General features: G+C 45.2%; 1 long non-coding RNA gene across 2 annotated transcripts in view; it reads left to right on the top strand.

The window, feature by feature from the left end:
* Positions 1-17,030, top strand: part of LOC139757411 (uncharacterized) — a 158,133-nt gene extending 141,103 nt beyond the window's left edge. For both annotated transcript variants that reach the window (XR_011714622.1, XR_011714621.1), the window contains exon 3: positions 16,956-17,030. This is a non-coding gene — a long non-coding RNA (uncharacterized lncRNA). The remainder of the gene's footprint in view (positions 1-16,955) is intronic.
* Positions 17,031-17,298: the final 268 nt, after the last annotated feature.

The raw sequence follows: 17,298 nt of genomic DNA, 5'->3' as shown, positions 1-17,298 counted from the left end.
AGTAAAGGAAGAACTACTTAACATATGGACACCTTTTTGGTGACCCTGGAGTCCTGTAGGATACGAAAGGATGTATTGGTGCGGATGTAAGGGATAGTATAGGATACAGGGATAGGGGAGAGGAGGAAGAAGAGGGGCTAGGCAGGATGCGAGGGAGGAAGGAAGTACTGGGTCGCCATCTGTGTGGTGAACGGGCCTCGCTTTGGGATTTCCCACAAGACAATGCCGGGGCCAGGTGACTTTTGATACCCGCTGTAGATCACCAAGTTCCCGCTATATCTCTATACATTATAGCCCTCCCTTGCTGAGGCATCGCTTCCCCCAAAGTTGATGATATAGCTTATCTATAGCAACGTCGAGATAGATGCGGTGTTCTATACGGAAGTAGCTTAGGGGGCAGTAGAACGGGGTCGTGACGTCAAACGCAGTGGCTACTTGCGATTGATGATTGTATACGAAGGTTGCAGGATGCGCGCGCGCGCGTGTGTGTGTGTGTGTGTGTGTGTGTGTGTGTGTGTGGATGATGTTACGTATAGGTGGCGTCTGACGAGTGGATGATGTGCGTATGTTCTACAAAGGTTTGGGAATGTTGACGAAGGAAGGTGGGTTGGTGGGTGGTGTGTGGTGTGAGGGAGAATCCACGAACGATGGAAGGTGATTGCATGTGGAGACAGTTCGCCTTATTCCGGTTCTTCCGATCTTCGATTGGGCTGTTCTGTTATGTGAGAGGGTGGGGAGTTTGAGGGGCTTCCCACTCACTTGACGTGGGTAGGAAGGTTTATTGAAGGTTGCTTTCTTGAAGAGGGGGTGTGGGGATGGGGGTAGTTGTCTTATATGAGGCGGTAGATTCTCTTACTTGAAGGGGGTAGATCTCTCACTTGAAGGGGGGTAGATCTCTCACTTGATTGGGGTAGATCTCTCACTTGAAGGGGCAGCTTTCTTACTTGAAGGGGGTGAATCTCTCACTCGAAGGGGGTAAGTCTCTCACTTTAAGGGGGTAGATCTCCCACTTGAAGGGGGTAGATCTCCCACTTGAAGGGGGTGGTAGATCTCTTAATTGAAGGGGCAGCTCTCTCTCTCTCTCTCTCTCTCTCTCTCTCTCTCTCTCTCTCTCTCTCTCTCTCTCTCTCTCTCTCTCTCTCTCTCTCTCTCTCTCTCTCTCCCCCTGGGGTTCTACCATCAAGGCACAGCATTAAGACTTCAGTAAGCATTACATATCGTGTATTATATCCCCCCCCCCCCGCGGCCCCCCCAACTCCATTTTCATTCGTCAAAAGTTATGCCATATTTTCTCCCCCAAAGTTTTGCGATAATTTCGGTGTACCCCTGTCTCGCCTGCTCTGTATTTCACTGTGATACTTTATAAAGTATTGACAAGGGTTTGAGGTACCTTTGTTGGATGTGTTTCTCTCTCTCTCTCTCTCTCTCTCTCTCTCTCTCTCTCTCTCTCTCTCTCTCTCTCTCTCTCTCTCTCTCTCTCTCTGAGATGTAAATGATTTATCTCCGTCATCGACAAGGGTTTGAGGTATCTCTGCCGTGCTTTCAATGATATATAAATGATTTATCTTCCTTATTCAAATGATTTTTAGGTGTCTTTGTTGTGCTTTCATTCATGAATAATTTATCCTCTTTATCCAGTGTTTTAGTTATTCTTCTTGTGCTTTCATTCATAAATTATTTATCCTCTTTATCCACAGGGTGTTAGATATCTTTATTGTGCTTTGATTCTCTCTTAATTGACTGCTTATGATTTAAGGTTAATGGTCTGCTTTAGAACCTCTATAGACCTTTATCTATTCCTTATTCCATCGTACCGATAGATCGAAATCTATCTTAATATGATGGAGGGTGAACCTCGGGGCCAGGGTCTGTAATAGAGAGGGAGTGGAAACCACCTTCTATATGGTTATAGAGATGGTTGAAAGCAAAATGGACCTCGGGTTCTCTCTCTCTCTCTCTCTCTCTCTCTCTCTCTCTCTCTCTCTCTCTCTCTGTGCTCAGACGTAGCCCAAAGGCGAAGTAGAGGCAGTGTAGGACAGAGCAGAAGACAACAGGAGAAAATGTACTGGGTCATGTAACTCTCTCGTGTACGCTACACACACTCACACACACACACACACACACACACACACACACACACACACACACACACACACACACACACACACACAGAGGAGGTGTTACGGTTAAGAACTTTCAGATAACGGGTTCAGATCCCCCATCCCCCATCCCCCCAAAAAAAGGACATTATCCCATATGTTCCGTCCCAAAGTGTGTCCCCAGTACGCATCATTAGTATATAACTCTTGTCTAATAGCAGGAAAATGGTACGGTGAGTTGAACGTAATTCTACGTTCAGGTTCGGTAATGCGGGATACCCGACGTAATTCTGGCGTAGTTTGATACTGCGTTTAGTCGTAATTTAAGTGATGAAAGATCGTAGCATTGTGCGATATCGTATGTGCGATGGCTCCTTCTCCCTTCTTGTTCCGACAGATGTCTAGGTCGTAGTAACTTGTCATTACGACACCGATCAGGCTGTAGTAACTCGTTACTACGACATTGTCTAGGCTGTCGTAGTAACTCGTCATTACGACACCGTCTGGGTTGTCGTAGTAACTCGTCATTACGACACCGTCTGGGCTGTCGTAACTCGTCATTACGACACCGTCTAGGTAGGTGTCCAAGGCTGCAATTTCACACACACGGGGGCAATGTTGGTCATCTGATTTGGAAAGCAGATGAGAGTATTGGGGAGAGGGGAATCCAGAGGGAGTTTTCTTTTAATGTCCCAAGTAGGAAATTCCGTTGAGGTTCCTCACAAACTCCGCGCGCGCGTGTGTGTGTGTGTGTGTGTGTGTGTGTGTGTGTGTGTGTGTGAGAGAGAGAGAGAGAGAGAGAGAGAGAGAGAGAGAGAGAGAGAGAGAGAGAGAGAGAGAGAGAGAGAGAGATGAAAAAAAAAGGAAGGAAAATGACTGGATGGTTGGGTTAAACAGGTTTCCTCCCATGTTGTCGGTTAGCTGTTGGGTGGCTACTTGGCTTGGCTGGCTGGTGGTCGTGTGTTAGAGAAGAGGGAGAGTTCAGGGAGGGAGGAAAGGGGAGGGATGGTGGTGTCCGTGTTGGCGATGGAACGACGGAGTGTTGGGGGGAGGTCTTGCCAATATTGGTGGTGAAGTGCTGGGATCGTGGTGGTGTGGATGGAGGAGGGGGTTGGTGGGGGGTGCGGGTTAAATTGGTGGAGATGGTGATGGCGAGTGGTGGAGAGATTGGTGATGGGGCGAACAGGGTCAGGGAATGCCGGCTGCTGCTGTTGGAGGTGGGAGGGAGGGGGCGGGAATATTAGTATAGTGATGAAGATAACAGTGTTGTTGGTGATGGGAGAGAGAGAGAGAGAGAGAGAGAGAGAGAGAGAGAGAGAGAGAGAGAGAGAGAGAGAGAGAGAGAGAGAGAGAGAGAGAGAGAGAGAGAACCGTAGATCTTTAAGGGCAGTTCACTTAAAACCACGTATTAAGTGCATTTAGGGAGGGAGGTGGATGTGTAAGGGTGTTGGTCATGTAAGTGAGTTTAGTTAAAGTGTGTGTGTGTGTGTGTGTGTGTGTGTGTGTGTGTGTGTGTGTGTGTGTCACTTACGACAGCGCTGGTTCCCGTGAAATGGGAAAGTGAGTGTGTGTGTGTGTGTGTGTGTGTGTGTGTGTGTGTGTGGGCTTTCCTCCCCAAGGAACTCAGGTGTGTGTAAGGTAATATGGAGGGGGGGGGGGGGAGGAAGAGGAGGGGGGGACTCACCCGTTGCATGTCGTTCAGTGCGACGGATCGATCCCTTGAGCACGACAGCACGACCATGGAGCACGACGTGGCGACTCAAGGTGGATGATAGCCCGACCTTTGACCTGTTCCTTGAGGGTCAGGTTCAAGTCCAGGTCATCATGCTCAAGGGTCGTACCGTCGTGCTCTAGGGTCGTATCGTCGTGCTCATGGGTCGTACCGTCGTGCTTAAGGGTCGTACCGTCATGCTTAAAAGTCGTAGCGTCGTGCTCAAGGGTCGTACCATCGTGCTCAGGGGTCGTACCATCGTGCTCAAGGGTCGTACCGTCGTACTCAAGGATCGTACTGTCGTACACAAGGGATTAATAACCTCATTGCATATCGAACACAAAACTGAATATTCTTTCGTAAAATTGAACATGTTTTCAAATTCAAAATTCCCTCAAAGTCATTTCCTCGGAATTTAGAATCAGGTGTAGCATCAAATATCAATCAGTCGGATACGCATAATTACGCATAATCCCTGCGTAACACCGGGGTTTACCCCCCTTTGGTCACCCGTCTGTGTTACGCCAGCGTTATTCCCATCCCCCCCTCCTTCGTGTTTGGTAACGCGCCGGAGAGTTGGTAACCCTCGAAGGAGAGAGTGTGGTTGGCAGCCCTGAGGCAGAAACGTTGTGTAACCGACCTGTTAGGCCGTGTGTGTGTGTGTGTGTGTGTGTGTGTGTGACTGAAGAAACGAGGTATGTCTCTGAAATTCTAGGCATCAAAAGCGAAATGCATTACCCTTGGGTACGATAGTACGACCCTTGAGCACGTCGGTACGACCATTGAGTACAATGGCCTTAAGGATCAGATTGAGGGCCATATCTTCATACCAAAGGGTCGTGCTGTCGTGCTCCATGGGTCGTCCGGACGTGCCTGAGGGTCATATCAGCCAGCACTAGGGTCGTGCCTTCGTGCTCGAGGGTCGTGCCGTACCGTCGTGCTCAAGGGTCGTGCCGTACCGTCGTGCTTAAGGGTCGTGCCGTACTGTCGTGCTCTAGGGCCGTGACGTCGTGCTCAAGGGTCGTACCGTCGTGCTCAATGATCGTACCATCGTGCTCAGGGGCCGTACCATCGTTCGCGGGGTATAAAGAATGGACTTAAACAAGGCCATTGTTTCTGGTAATTAGATTTGCGTAAACTGTTGTATTTGCCACCGACTAAACTTCATATTTATGAAAGGGAAGGGAACGCCTCGTTGAAATTAACAGCCCCTCTCCCTAATTAGCGATGACAGGTGATTAAATGTCGTAATTAGAGTGTTGTATCGCCACTGCGGAGCAGCGCCATGCAATCACCATTGTTGCATAGCGTGTAGTAGCGCACTGGGAAGCTGGTCGAGCTTTGCTATACCACGGCACAACCCCAGATGGTTGTGGTTCTTCGGGGCTGTGTATTGGGTAAGTTACAAGGAGCAACTCTTGTAAAAGGTAGTGTTCCCTAGTACCTCTGATGGGTCCCTTGTACTGGTGAGAGACTCGCCTTGTTCTCTTCGTGTTTCTCTGTATTTCTTGTAGTCATGGGGTTTGTTTACATTATAGCGTTCTTTGTTGTCAGTTCCCGTCTTCGTCTTATTGTTTTCATTCCCTGGTCCTTTGTTCCTCTTGTTCCCTACCCTTTCATTTTTATTCCATACGTTCCTCCGTTTATCTTCCTCTTTTCTTATCCTTTCATTCTTCTTGGTCTCTTTCCTGCCCTCCCATTCTCCTTTCTGTTGCGCTATGCTCTCTCTGTCCTATTGGATTAGGAGTGTAGGATACTATTACTGTCCTCCAGCAGATAACCTCGTCATAGACCATCAGGTCTCCTGTTATCTGGCTTTCCCATGTACTGTCCTCCAGCAGATAACCTCGTCATAGACCATCAGGTCTCCTGTTATCTGTCCTTCCCATGTACTGTCTTCCAGCAGATAACCTCGTCATATACCATCAGGTCTTCTGTTATCTGTCCTTCCCATGTACTGTCCTCCAGCAGATAACGTCGTCATAGACCATCAGGTCTTCTGTTATCTGTCCTTCCCATGTACTGTCCTCCAGCAGATAACGTCGTCATAGACCATCAGGTCTTCTGTTATCTGTCCTTCCCATGTACTGTCCTCCAGCAGATAACCTCGTCAGAGACCATCAGGTCTCCTGTTATCTATCCTTCCCATGTACTGTCCTCCAGCAGATAACCTCGTCATAGACCATCAGGTCTCCTGTTATCTGGCTTTCCCATGTACTGTCCTCCAGCAAATAACCTGGTCATAGACCATCAGGTCTTCACTTCCAATAAGGGAGCCATCTGCTGTAATATCCTCTACCTTGCTATATAGCTGCTTCCCCTATGTACACCCCCTGATATTACCCAAGATCTAGGGATCTGCCAATTAATTTCGAAGTCAATATCTTGTTACAGAGGCATTAGGGACGAGAATACTGCCCCCCTGATCGTATCCCACCAGTTATCCACAACTGGTTCTTCAGTAAACCCATCGTGGCACATGGCAGCAGTGAGAATACCCCATTTTTGAAGCTCTGATTATGGGTGTAAAGTCAGAATGCAGAGGTCACAAGCGGAGACAATAAGGCCTTTTAGAATTAAGTAAAAAAAACAAAACAAAAAAAGATTAGATGTTTATTTACCTTGGTTTTTGTACGTGTTTTCGTAGTATAGTTTTAGACAAATTCTTTTTAGATAGATGCAAACTTCATTGACTTCATTCTTTGGTGGTATTTTCGACTCTGTTAAGTCTACTTATTTTGTTTACGTAAATAAGGGAAGGTATGTGTAGGTATTTTGCTTCGTTAGGGAGGTGAGAATCTGTGAGAGGTCATGAGGTGGGTCAGGTCAAAGGCTAGGCTGTCATACCTAAGCTTCTTGCATTCGTGCTCAAGGGTCGTACTATCGTACTCAGGGGTCGTACCGTCGTGGTCAGGGGCTGTACCATCGTGCTCAAGGGTCGTACCGTCGTGCTCAAGGGCCGTACCGTCGTGCTCAAGGGTCGTACCATCTTGCTCAAGGATCGTACCGTCGTGTCATAAGCTCAGGGGTCGTACGGGCGTGCTCAAGGGTCGTGCCGTCGTGTTCAAGAGGTCGTACCGTCGTGCTCGAGGTGTGTGTGTGTGTGTGTGTGTGTGTGTGTTTATCTTAATGTTATTGAAGGGGTTACAATAGATATCAGATACTTCAGGAAAAGAGTGATCATACGTGCCATTGTCTTATAAGCAAACCATTGAATTCCCCATCTTTTGAACACCACTTGTGCAGTCAAACTCCCGGAAACATATCCCTTTCTTGGCCCTCATATATCCTGCACAGAATCGACTTTATTTACAACCCACAATTACTCCCTTTTTTTTTTACAACCCACAATTACCTTTTTTTTCTTATCTTAACATTAATGTAATTACCTGTGCTCATGAATTTCACAAGTTTGAATTATGTTTCAGTATTTTGGGTCGTATAAATTTTCAGGGTATCTCTTTCATTCCTGGAGATGAAATTGTGGAATTTTAGGAAAACTTTAAAAGCCTTCTCTCTCTCCCCACTTTTTTTTTTTTTTTTTTTATAAACGTCTGCTGTGGGAAGTGTATATTAACGGCACGGCTTTAACTCAAACGATGACTAGGTTTGGTAAGAAAATGTGGCTGTAAATGTGTTTGCAGTATGATAATTTTGTTTACGTTACTTTATGATACTTGTTTACATTTTTGTTTACATTATGGGATTTTTGTTAACGTTCTTGTTTGCAGTATGGTATTCTATATACATTATGATATTTTTGTTTACTTTATGTTTTTCTACATTACTTTATATTTTTGTTTGCTTTATGATATTCTTGTTTACTTTATGATATCTTTGTTTACATTACTTTGTGATGTTTTTGTTTACACTACTTTATGATATTTTTGTTTACATCATGATATTTTCATTCTTTGTTTACCTATGTTGATGGAAGACGTGTGGGGGTGGGTGGGTTTAGTCCGGCTCAAGCGGGGTTTACACCTTGGCGCTCAAGGTTCCGGTTCAAAGTGTGGGTAGTTCCCACCACAGGTGATCGTAAATGAGGTCGTACACGTCATTCCACACCCTATAAGGGCCGGCCAGTACGAATTGCTTAAGGCCATTACCGTGTCCAGTGTACTGAATTTACGATAGGGAGAAATTATAATGTTTTCTAGAGTAACTAGATGCGCTTTTTGAGAGTGTAAGCCTAGAATGTATTCTAGATTTACTAGATGCTCTTCTCGAGTGTGTAAGATCATAATGTATTCTAGGTTTACTAGATACGCTTCTCTAGAATGTAAGACTATAATATATATTCTAGATTTACTAGATACTCGTCCGTGAATTTCGTAATTATTATCCCGGAGGTAATCTAGTCCGTTTGATAACTAGCATGTGACATGATTATTGTGTGTGATAATTCCTAATGCTTGTGTCTGTACAAGGTAGATATTATATATATGGCGTTGATATTCTTGCAAGGCTTATTCGCCCCGTGTGCCACCGTGTTAATATCTTATTTGCATGTTGTTGAAGCTGTAATGTGATGACTCAGTGCAAAAACATGTTTATTATGTGTTCGGATAAATAAACATTAGCTGTTTACTGGGACAGAGATGTGGTTTGGCAGAGGTGGTGGAGAGGGAGGCTGGTTTTTGGTGGCAGCTGAGTGGGATATGACAAGCCCAATTCCCCCCATAGACCCTAGTGCTTAGGTCCCTCACCACCAGTAGGCCGCCCTAGAGCATAGGGCCCGCACCTCCTTCAGTTGTAGGGAGGTTTAATCTCAAAGAACAGCAGCGAAAACGGTAGAGGTGATGACGACATGTTCTACCGCAGGGGGTGTTTTGAGATCCACTCCTAATCATATGGGCAATGAGGATATCATCTGAAGAGTGTCATGAGAAAGGGGCAATGGGTGATGGGAATGGGTGATGATATGGTGGTAATGTTGGCAGGGGGCGGTGGTCGGAAGAAGCCAGGGTGAGTGAGGGGTTAATGTTGGCAGGGGACGGTGGTCGGAAGAAGCCAGGGGGAGTGAGGGGTTGGAAATGGATGTTGAATGGGAAGGAGTTGGAAGGGGGTGATGGAGATAGGTAGTGTGAGGAGGTTTTGGTTAGAGTTCAGGAGAATAGAGATGGCAGGGGAGGTGATGGAGACAAGTGGCAAGGCAGATTGTGGTGGAGGAAGAGGTTGTGGTGAATGGGGAAGCTGTAGATGTGGCAGGGAGGAGGGTTGGGGAAGATTGCATGTAGTTCGGATGGTAAAAGAGGCAGCGAGGGAGACTGATGTAGCGATCTATGTACCTTATTGCTGTATAGACTGTGTTTGTATTGTGGTTGTTTTGAGGTATGGTGCGTGTGTGTGTTCTCGTCGGCTCCATCTGTGTTCTTGGGCTGTTTTAGTTTGGTACGGGCGATCTATTTTGTCAAGTATTTGCTAAGTGTTTTGGCATGAAGTGGAAAGTTTTAATGATATTTTGACAGCTTGATAGATAGCCAGTTTTGTTACACACACACACACACACACACACACACACACACACACACACACACACACACACACACACACACACACACACACACACACACACACACACACACACACACGTTAACCTCCTGGGCAAGACGGTACGACCATTGAACACGACTGCACAACCCTTGAACACGACGGTACGACCCTTGGGCACGACGGTGCGACCCTTGAACACTCCTTGCGACCCTTAGGCACAACGGTACGACCCTTGAACACGACGGTACGAGCCTTGAACACCCCTCACGACCCTTGAACACGCCTTACGACCCTTGAACACGCCTCACGACCCTTGAGCACGCCTTAACGACCCTTGGGTATGATGACCTTCCCCTTCTGGCCCTTGACCTTAGACCAGAACCAGCGCCTGAAACGCCCCCTTTACGTCCCTGAGACATAATGAACACCACTTAAAGCTCCCTCGGCATCACTGAAGTAACCCATATCGTGGGTGGAATTCCTCCTCCCTCTCAACCCTGCACCCAGCCCGCCCCAGCCAGCCCACCCCAGCCCCAAAAAGGGCTTCAGTGAAATCACCGCGCGCGTCTTTGAGGGTCTCCCAGAATCTATTGACGTCACATGGGAAGCTGAAAGGAGGCGTCCAGTGCGCTGTGGCCGGGCAGTGGCGCTCTGATGGTAGCCTCAGGGCCGGGGATTGAGCGATGAGAGTGGGGTTGGGGTGGGGTGGGCACGCAAGGAAGGCATTGAATGCTGAGGAGGTGAGGGTGGGGGGAGGTGAGCGGTGGGGCGTGGGTGTGGGGAAGGGAAGATGTATATATGTATTACGTGAAGATTTTGAGTGTTTTAATGTTAAGGTCTGCTGGACTGTATCATATGATTTATCTATGCAGGTTTGAGGTATATCCTCTCTCTCTCTCTCTCTCTCTCTCTCTCTCTCTCTCTCTCTCTCTCTCTCTCTCTCTCTCTCTCTCTCTCTCTCTATCTATCTATCTATCTATCTATCTATGTATCAATCTCTCTCTGTCTCATTTATCTATCTATATCTTTTGTTTGTATCACTATATCCATCTGTCTGTCTTTCTCACTGTCTGCCCGTCTGCCTTACGATAGGTAGACATAGCTCCTAGATACGATAGATCTAGATACAATAGATCTAGATACGACAGATCTAGATACGATAGATCTAGATACGATAGATTTAGATACGATCGTAAATCCCGACTGAACTAAAAAAAGGAAAAAAAAAAGAAGAAAAGATCGAATCTTGCTGCATTAAGATAACTAGATATGGACACAGACCTCGATGGCGTACCCGGAAATGTGTTACTTAAGAAGATGGAGCGGCTGGAGAGGTGCCCCCTGCAACGCGTATTGCCGGGGGGGAGAAGAGCAAATCAACAGAAACTATAGGAGTTGCTGGGGGGGAAGAAGAAGCCTTGTGATTGCGTGCCTCAGTGAGCGTGGCAATATAGGGTCTGGCAGGAGTGTATTATTATGATTAAGAGATGCCGCTGGGAGGGGCGGGGCTGCTGCCGCCTGCCACTCGCTTAGAACGAACATATCGTACTGCACGCTACGCTCGCCCCCCCCCCTCCCCCCTGTGTATTATTATGATTAAGAGATGCTGCTGGGAGGGGCGGGGCTGCTGCCGCCTGCCACTCGCATAGAACGAACGTATCGTACTGCACGCACGCTACGCTCCCCCCTTCCCTCTCTCTCTCTCTATGTTTATCATCGCGAAATTCATGTTATTATGGCCCGTTATGTGGGAGATATGCACTAGTTGTGTGAATGATATTGCTCAAATGATCCCCAGGAGCTGAAATGGTAATTGATACAGAGGTCAAGACACACACATGTTGATGGCAGAAGGACAATTTGGCTGCCGGATTTCAAAGCCAATGGTTAAGATTCCGGACTTAGTGTCCAGTCTCATTTCTCCTTCCACGTTAAGAGTCTTAAGATCACACGGAAGTACGACCGGCACGCACGTACGACCTCTCTCTTCTCTCCACACACACACACACACACACACACACACACACACCAAAGAGATGGGGTTCCCACGAGTGTAAAACTGCCTCCCCAAACGGAACTTATAGGTAATTACGGACACTATCCTGTCTTACATATGTATATACTCTCTCTCTCTCTCTCTCTCTCTCTCTCTCTCTCTCTCTCTCTCTCTCTCTCTCTCTCTCTCTCTCTCTCGCTTAGTGCGACAGTTAAGAATTACGATATATTGATATACTCGAGTTACGATTGACTAATATACTCGAGTTACGATGTATTGATATACTCGAGTTACGATGTATTGATATACTCAGTTACGATGTATTGATATACTCAGTTACGATGTATTGATATACTCAGAGTTGCGATGTATTGATATACTCAGAATAAGAATCTGGGGCTTTAAGCTGACTAAGTCAGCCAGTTCCATGAGAAATGATTTTAAATGAGGACACGTTTCCGTTTTCTCAACATACAGTGACGCTTGAAGAAGCGGTAGGATCTAATCTAATCCGCTTTCATCACCGCTTTCTCTGTCATAAGGCTTACGACGTTGGTGGGTGCTTATCAGCATGGCTTCGAGTCTATCGTAAGCTTTAACATGCTGGACCTGATAACGTTCTTCCTGTGTGGTAAGGCTTAAGTTCGCCGGAAAGGCAAAGGACGTTCGTTATACAGGGTTAAACAATGAAACTTCATCGTCTTGCCAGTCTCATGTTTGGCGCGGGAGTCCGTGTTGGATCCGGGCTCTGAATTTGGCCTGGATGCTTCTGTTTGTGGAGTGGAGTGGAGTGGAGCTGCTGGCGTCGTCACTACATTCACAGTGGTTCCTCCTCCCCTTACATGTGTGACTGTATGGGGAAGGCATGTACGGGAGTATGGGTGATTCAGTTCGCTTGGGATATGGCTGTAAAGAACGCCCGTTCATTGTCTCTTTGTGTCCCATTGTTCCCATACGGGTCTTTTGAAGAACACGGCAGGTCCCAATTTGTTCCCTTACGGATCTTTTAAAAGAACACAGCAGCTCCGGATTTGTTCTCAAACGGGTCTTTTTAAAGAACACAGGAACTCCAATTTTTTTTTGAAGGAATATCCAAACCTACTTTTCAAAATTCCACTCTAGTGTGACCTACTTTTAAGAATCCATGAATTATGATTTGATGTAAAGTGTGTTGATGTAAATACAAGGCTGAGATGCTGTGTTTTACCTGGCTATGTACATCCTGGCCCCCGTTTCCTTCGTGTAGGACACTGGCTGGCGCTCAAGTGCCCATAATTTCGCCCTCTACTGGGTCGAATCGATGTGCGTCGCTGGTTTATGTGTAGGTTACAGCCGGACCCTCATACTGACGCAGAACCCTGAGCACGACGGTACGATCCTTGAGCACGACGGTACGATCCATGAGTACGTTGATACACGATCCTTGAGTACGACGATACGATCCTTGAGCACTACGGTACGATCCTTGAACACGTTGATACACGATCCTTGAGCACGACGGTACGACCCTTGAGCACGAAGATATGACCCTTGAGCACGACGGTATGACCCTTGAGTACGACGGTACGACCCTTGAGCACGACGGTACGACCCTTGACGACGGCACGATTCCTTTGGTCATCATACCCAAGGATCGTTCCGTCGTGCCATCGTGCTCGAGGGTCGTACCGTCGTACTCAAGGGTCGCACCGTCGTACTCAAGGGTCGTACAGTCGTGCCTGATATACCTTGCGTCACTCAATCTTAGGTTTAGTTTCTATACATATTTCTATATTTAATTTGTATGATAGTGATATGAGAATTAACATTATATTCATCATATAGTTTATTTCACATCTCATATGTTCACGGTCTAATTCATTTACAGGTTTACCTCAACCACTAGTACACCTCTCTCGTAGATTTACCCCCCTCCCCCCCACAGAGGTTTACCCCTTACAAGTGCACAACCCACACACACACATTGGATTGATATGCTCCGCACATGTCGAAAAGTTTGGCCAGTCTGTTTAATTGGCGACGGTGCGGCCCTTGCCAAATTAGCGCGTCGGGGAATTTCTCTTCTCAAGTATTCATTTAATGGTAATTGGCCGGATGTCTGTACTTAAAGACGAATTACCTCAAATTGTTCAGTGTGTTACAAACGGTCCGGCGTTTCGCCACCTGCTTTCCATAGCAAATGAGTATATATGTACATATGTATTGTTATGTAACCCCCCAGAACCCCCTTTTTTACAATGGTTGTGTTTCGAGGCTGTTCCCCCCCTACCCCCCCACCCCCCGTGCAGGAGCACGGTGAGGTGGGCTCCTTTGGAGTAACCTGGAAAACTCTTCGACGACGCTGGAACTCCTTTCCATCCACTGACAATGATAAGATAGCCCAATCTGAGGTGATTTCCTCATTCTTCGGTGTTACCACTTCTGGACAAAGGTCGATTTATCAAGCTTGCTCCACGTAACCTCCTGTTGGCGTACAAAGGCCTTCGAAGGTCTAAGGGAAGATTTATGCTTTCTCAAGTCTCAAGTATACGCCAGGGAGGTAGGGCGCTTCCTCGATGCTCAGGTCTACGCATGGTGCTCAGTCCGTCTCTCTTGCTCCTTTGACTTTCCTATATGGCTATCATACGCATTACTGATTCGTCCTTTTCTCTTCGTAGTTTGATCGTAGGTTCATACCGTCCATGGTTGTAAAGAGTACGAAAGCTTCAGGAGCTATATTAAGGGAATTCTAATTATAATCTCGTTGCTCACTAATTAACGTTAATGATTATTGAGAATTGTTATTTACGTTAGTCAGGGCGAAATACAAGGACCCAGAAGCAAGGTATATATGAGGGAGTGTTAGAGAAACTGAATTTATTATCTTTATTTGAAGCGAAGGCTTAGTGGAAACATGTTAGTTTGCAAGTTACTAAAAGTAAATTATCGATAGAAAAATTGCTTCAAATACAAGAAGATTCTATAGCCGGGAACAATAGGATACAACATAGAGGTTATGGAGTTCACAGCGATATAGGAAAATGTGATTACTTTATGGGCAGTGTCTGCAACTCGAGGATGAGCCGTTGCGATGTTTGCTTCTTTCCCTACACCGCTCAACTTTGGAACGCTTCACCTTCTCATGTCTTCCTAAACAGCTTGAACCTGATCGTTTTTAAGAGCCAAGTTTTTCTGTTCCTCCAAAACTCTTAGGATTATTTAAGGCCTGGTCTGGGAATGGACTTTTGCTCGCGTCGAGAACCTCTGACACGAAAATAGAAAGGAATTGAATATGAGAATGACCTGCCTTCTCGTGTTTTAGTGCCTTGATGAAAGACTGATTCATAGAGAAATTAGTATATTCTTTATCACTGGCTTAATGGGATTATATTAAGGTACTCTTCTTCAACAGGTGACCTGTTAACCATTTGCACCCCAAGGCCTTCTACTTTATTACCGTCTCCATCTGTATAGATTAGGAACGTAGGATGCCATTGCTGTCCTCCAGCAGATAACCTCGTCAGATCTTGTGTTATCTGGCTTTCCCATGTACTGTCCTCCAGCAGATAACCTGGTCATAGACCATCAGGTCTTGTGTTATCTGGCTTTCCCATGTACTGTCCTCCAGCAGATAACCTGGTCATAGACCATCAGGTCTTCTGTTATCTGGCTTTCCCATGTACTGCCCTCCAGCAGATAACCTCGTCATAGACCATCAGGTCTTCTGTTATCTGGCTTTCCCATGTGCTGCCCTCCAGCAGATAACCTGGTCATAGACCATCAGGTCTTCTGTTATCCGGCTTTCCCATGAGCTGTCTGTTGCCATGGTCTCTGTTTATCCCATTTCTGCTATAGCTGGTGGCGATAGAGCTGGCTTTGAACACAGGCAACTCTCAAGTCCCGCCATTGTCGCTTTACACGAGGCCTCTTCTTCCCCCACAAAACATCTGGTTGTCGGTCCGGCAAACTGGCCCTTGCGACCACCGACAATAAGGTCCCCTTTTGGCGGACTCGCTCACATCATTAGAAGTCTGGCAACTGCGTATAGAAAACGTAAAGAAAAATGGGTTTTGGGGAAAGTTGCTGAAAAGATAGAGAGGGAAAGAATGTCTCAAAAGTTTAATGGGCGATAGACGTTTGAAATTGTTGTGTTGAAGGCGAGATAGAGAGTGGATAGAAGGAAGAGTAAGTAAGGGGAGGGAATGGGGATGGAAAAGGGTAGGAAGGGAATAGGGGGATGGAAAAGGGTAGGGAGGGAATGGGGGATGGAAAAGGGTAGGGAGGTAATAGGGGGATGGAAAGGAGTTTGTAGATGGAAGAGGATGGTAGGAAGTGAAGTGGGAGGGACATATGTAAGTGAAGGACTGTGTGTGGTTGGATGGTTGAGTGTAAATGAAAGGTGTAAGTAATTGGGGATGTGTAAATGGAGAGGTGTTTGAGATGGTAAGAGATAAGAGAGTGGTGGATGGAGTTGGGCTTAAGATATATTCCAGAGTTTAGATTCTAAAGAAACGATATCAACTGATTGTTATACATCTCTCTTGTGTCTCCCCTGATGATGTGATTATAACACGAAAGTGCACTTGGGAACTTAAAGTATATCATTTTCCTATGGACTCATAGGAATATATATATATATATATATATATATATATATATATATATATATATATATATATATATATATATATATATATATATATATATATATATATATATATATATATATATATATATATATATATATATATATATATATATATATATATATATATATATATATTCTATATTCATACTATTCACCATTTCCCGCAATAGCGAGGTAGCGTTAAGAACAGAGGACTGGGCCTTTGAGGGAATATCCTCACCTGGCCCCCTTCTCTGTTCCTTCTTTTGGAGAATTAAAAAAAACCCAGAGGGGAGGATTTCCAGCCCCCCGCTCCCTTCCCTTTTAGTCGCCTTCTACGACACGCAGGGAATACGTGGGAAGTATTCTTAATCCCCTATCCCCAGGGATAATATATATATATATATATATATATATATATATATATATATATATATATATATATATATATATATATATATATATATATATATATATAAATGGCGATTTGCATATAACAAGAGGGAATTATCATAAAGTCTTTTGACCCTGTGAGGACAAGGCTATACAACCCTTGATCACACTGGTATGAACCATAGGTTTAATGTTGTGACCTTTGACCTGACCCTCACTCTCCCTTACACCATCATGACACCCACAAAACCCGTAAAATCCTTCATGTCACACAAGTTCCACTAATGAACCCAGACAAGATACGGGTAATATATGATCATTTCTATTATAAGTATTAGCAGAAGCGATTGGAAAAAAAATAAAGATTACCTAAAACAGCTTTTTTTTTTTCAAGTTTTTAAATTTGTAAATTTTCAGTGATATTAACTTACACGATGATTGGAGAATTTAAAGGCAGATTTGCGTTTTGAGAGACTGCGGGCCACAAGAAAGGCTTAGAGAAAGGTTAGAGTCATGGAGAAATTCAGTTGTGTCCCCCCCCCTCATAGAGAATCGCCCAGTGAAAATGAAAGAAAACGGGACACATAGCGATTGCTTTTTGATACCCTCATTTGAAGCTGGTTTCTATCATTTCTTTCTTCTTTCTTTTTTCAGGAAGCAACATTGTTGGCAAGTTTACGCAAAGTGTTAAGAGGATAGTTCAAGAAGTGAAAGAAGAGGGCGTACCAGGTAAGTAGGTTTAACTCGTGTGGTTTATGTATTGGTTTAAGGTTTATTTATCGTGGTTTTAAGTTTGGAAAGACTTGACCTAGGGTTTTTATTTTATTGGTTCAAGAATTTTAATATTGGCACGTATGTGCTTGGGTATGTGATGTACATCTTGGTTTATGGGTTGGTTTATATTTTACATGATGGTTTATGCATTGGTTTATGTTTTACAGAATGGTTTACGCATTGGTTTATGTTTTACATATTGGTTTATGTTTTACACTGGTGT

The sequence above is a fragment of the Panulirus ornatus genome, chromosome 26, assembly GCF_036320965.1.
Source record: "Panulirus ornatus isolate Po-2019 chromosome 26, ASM3632096v1, whole genome shotgun sequence".
Taxonomy (NCBI): domain Eukaryota; kingdom Metazoa; phylum Arthropoda; class Malacostraca; order Decapoda; family Palinuridae; genus Panulirus; species Panulirus ornatus.
Note: the sequence above shows the minus strand (reverse complement) of the source record. Positions and strands in the feature narration are given on the sequence as shown.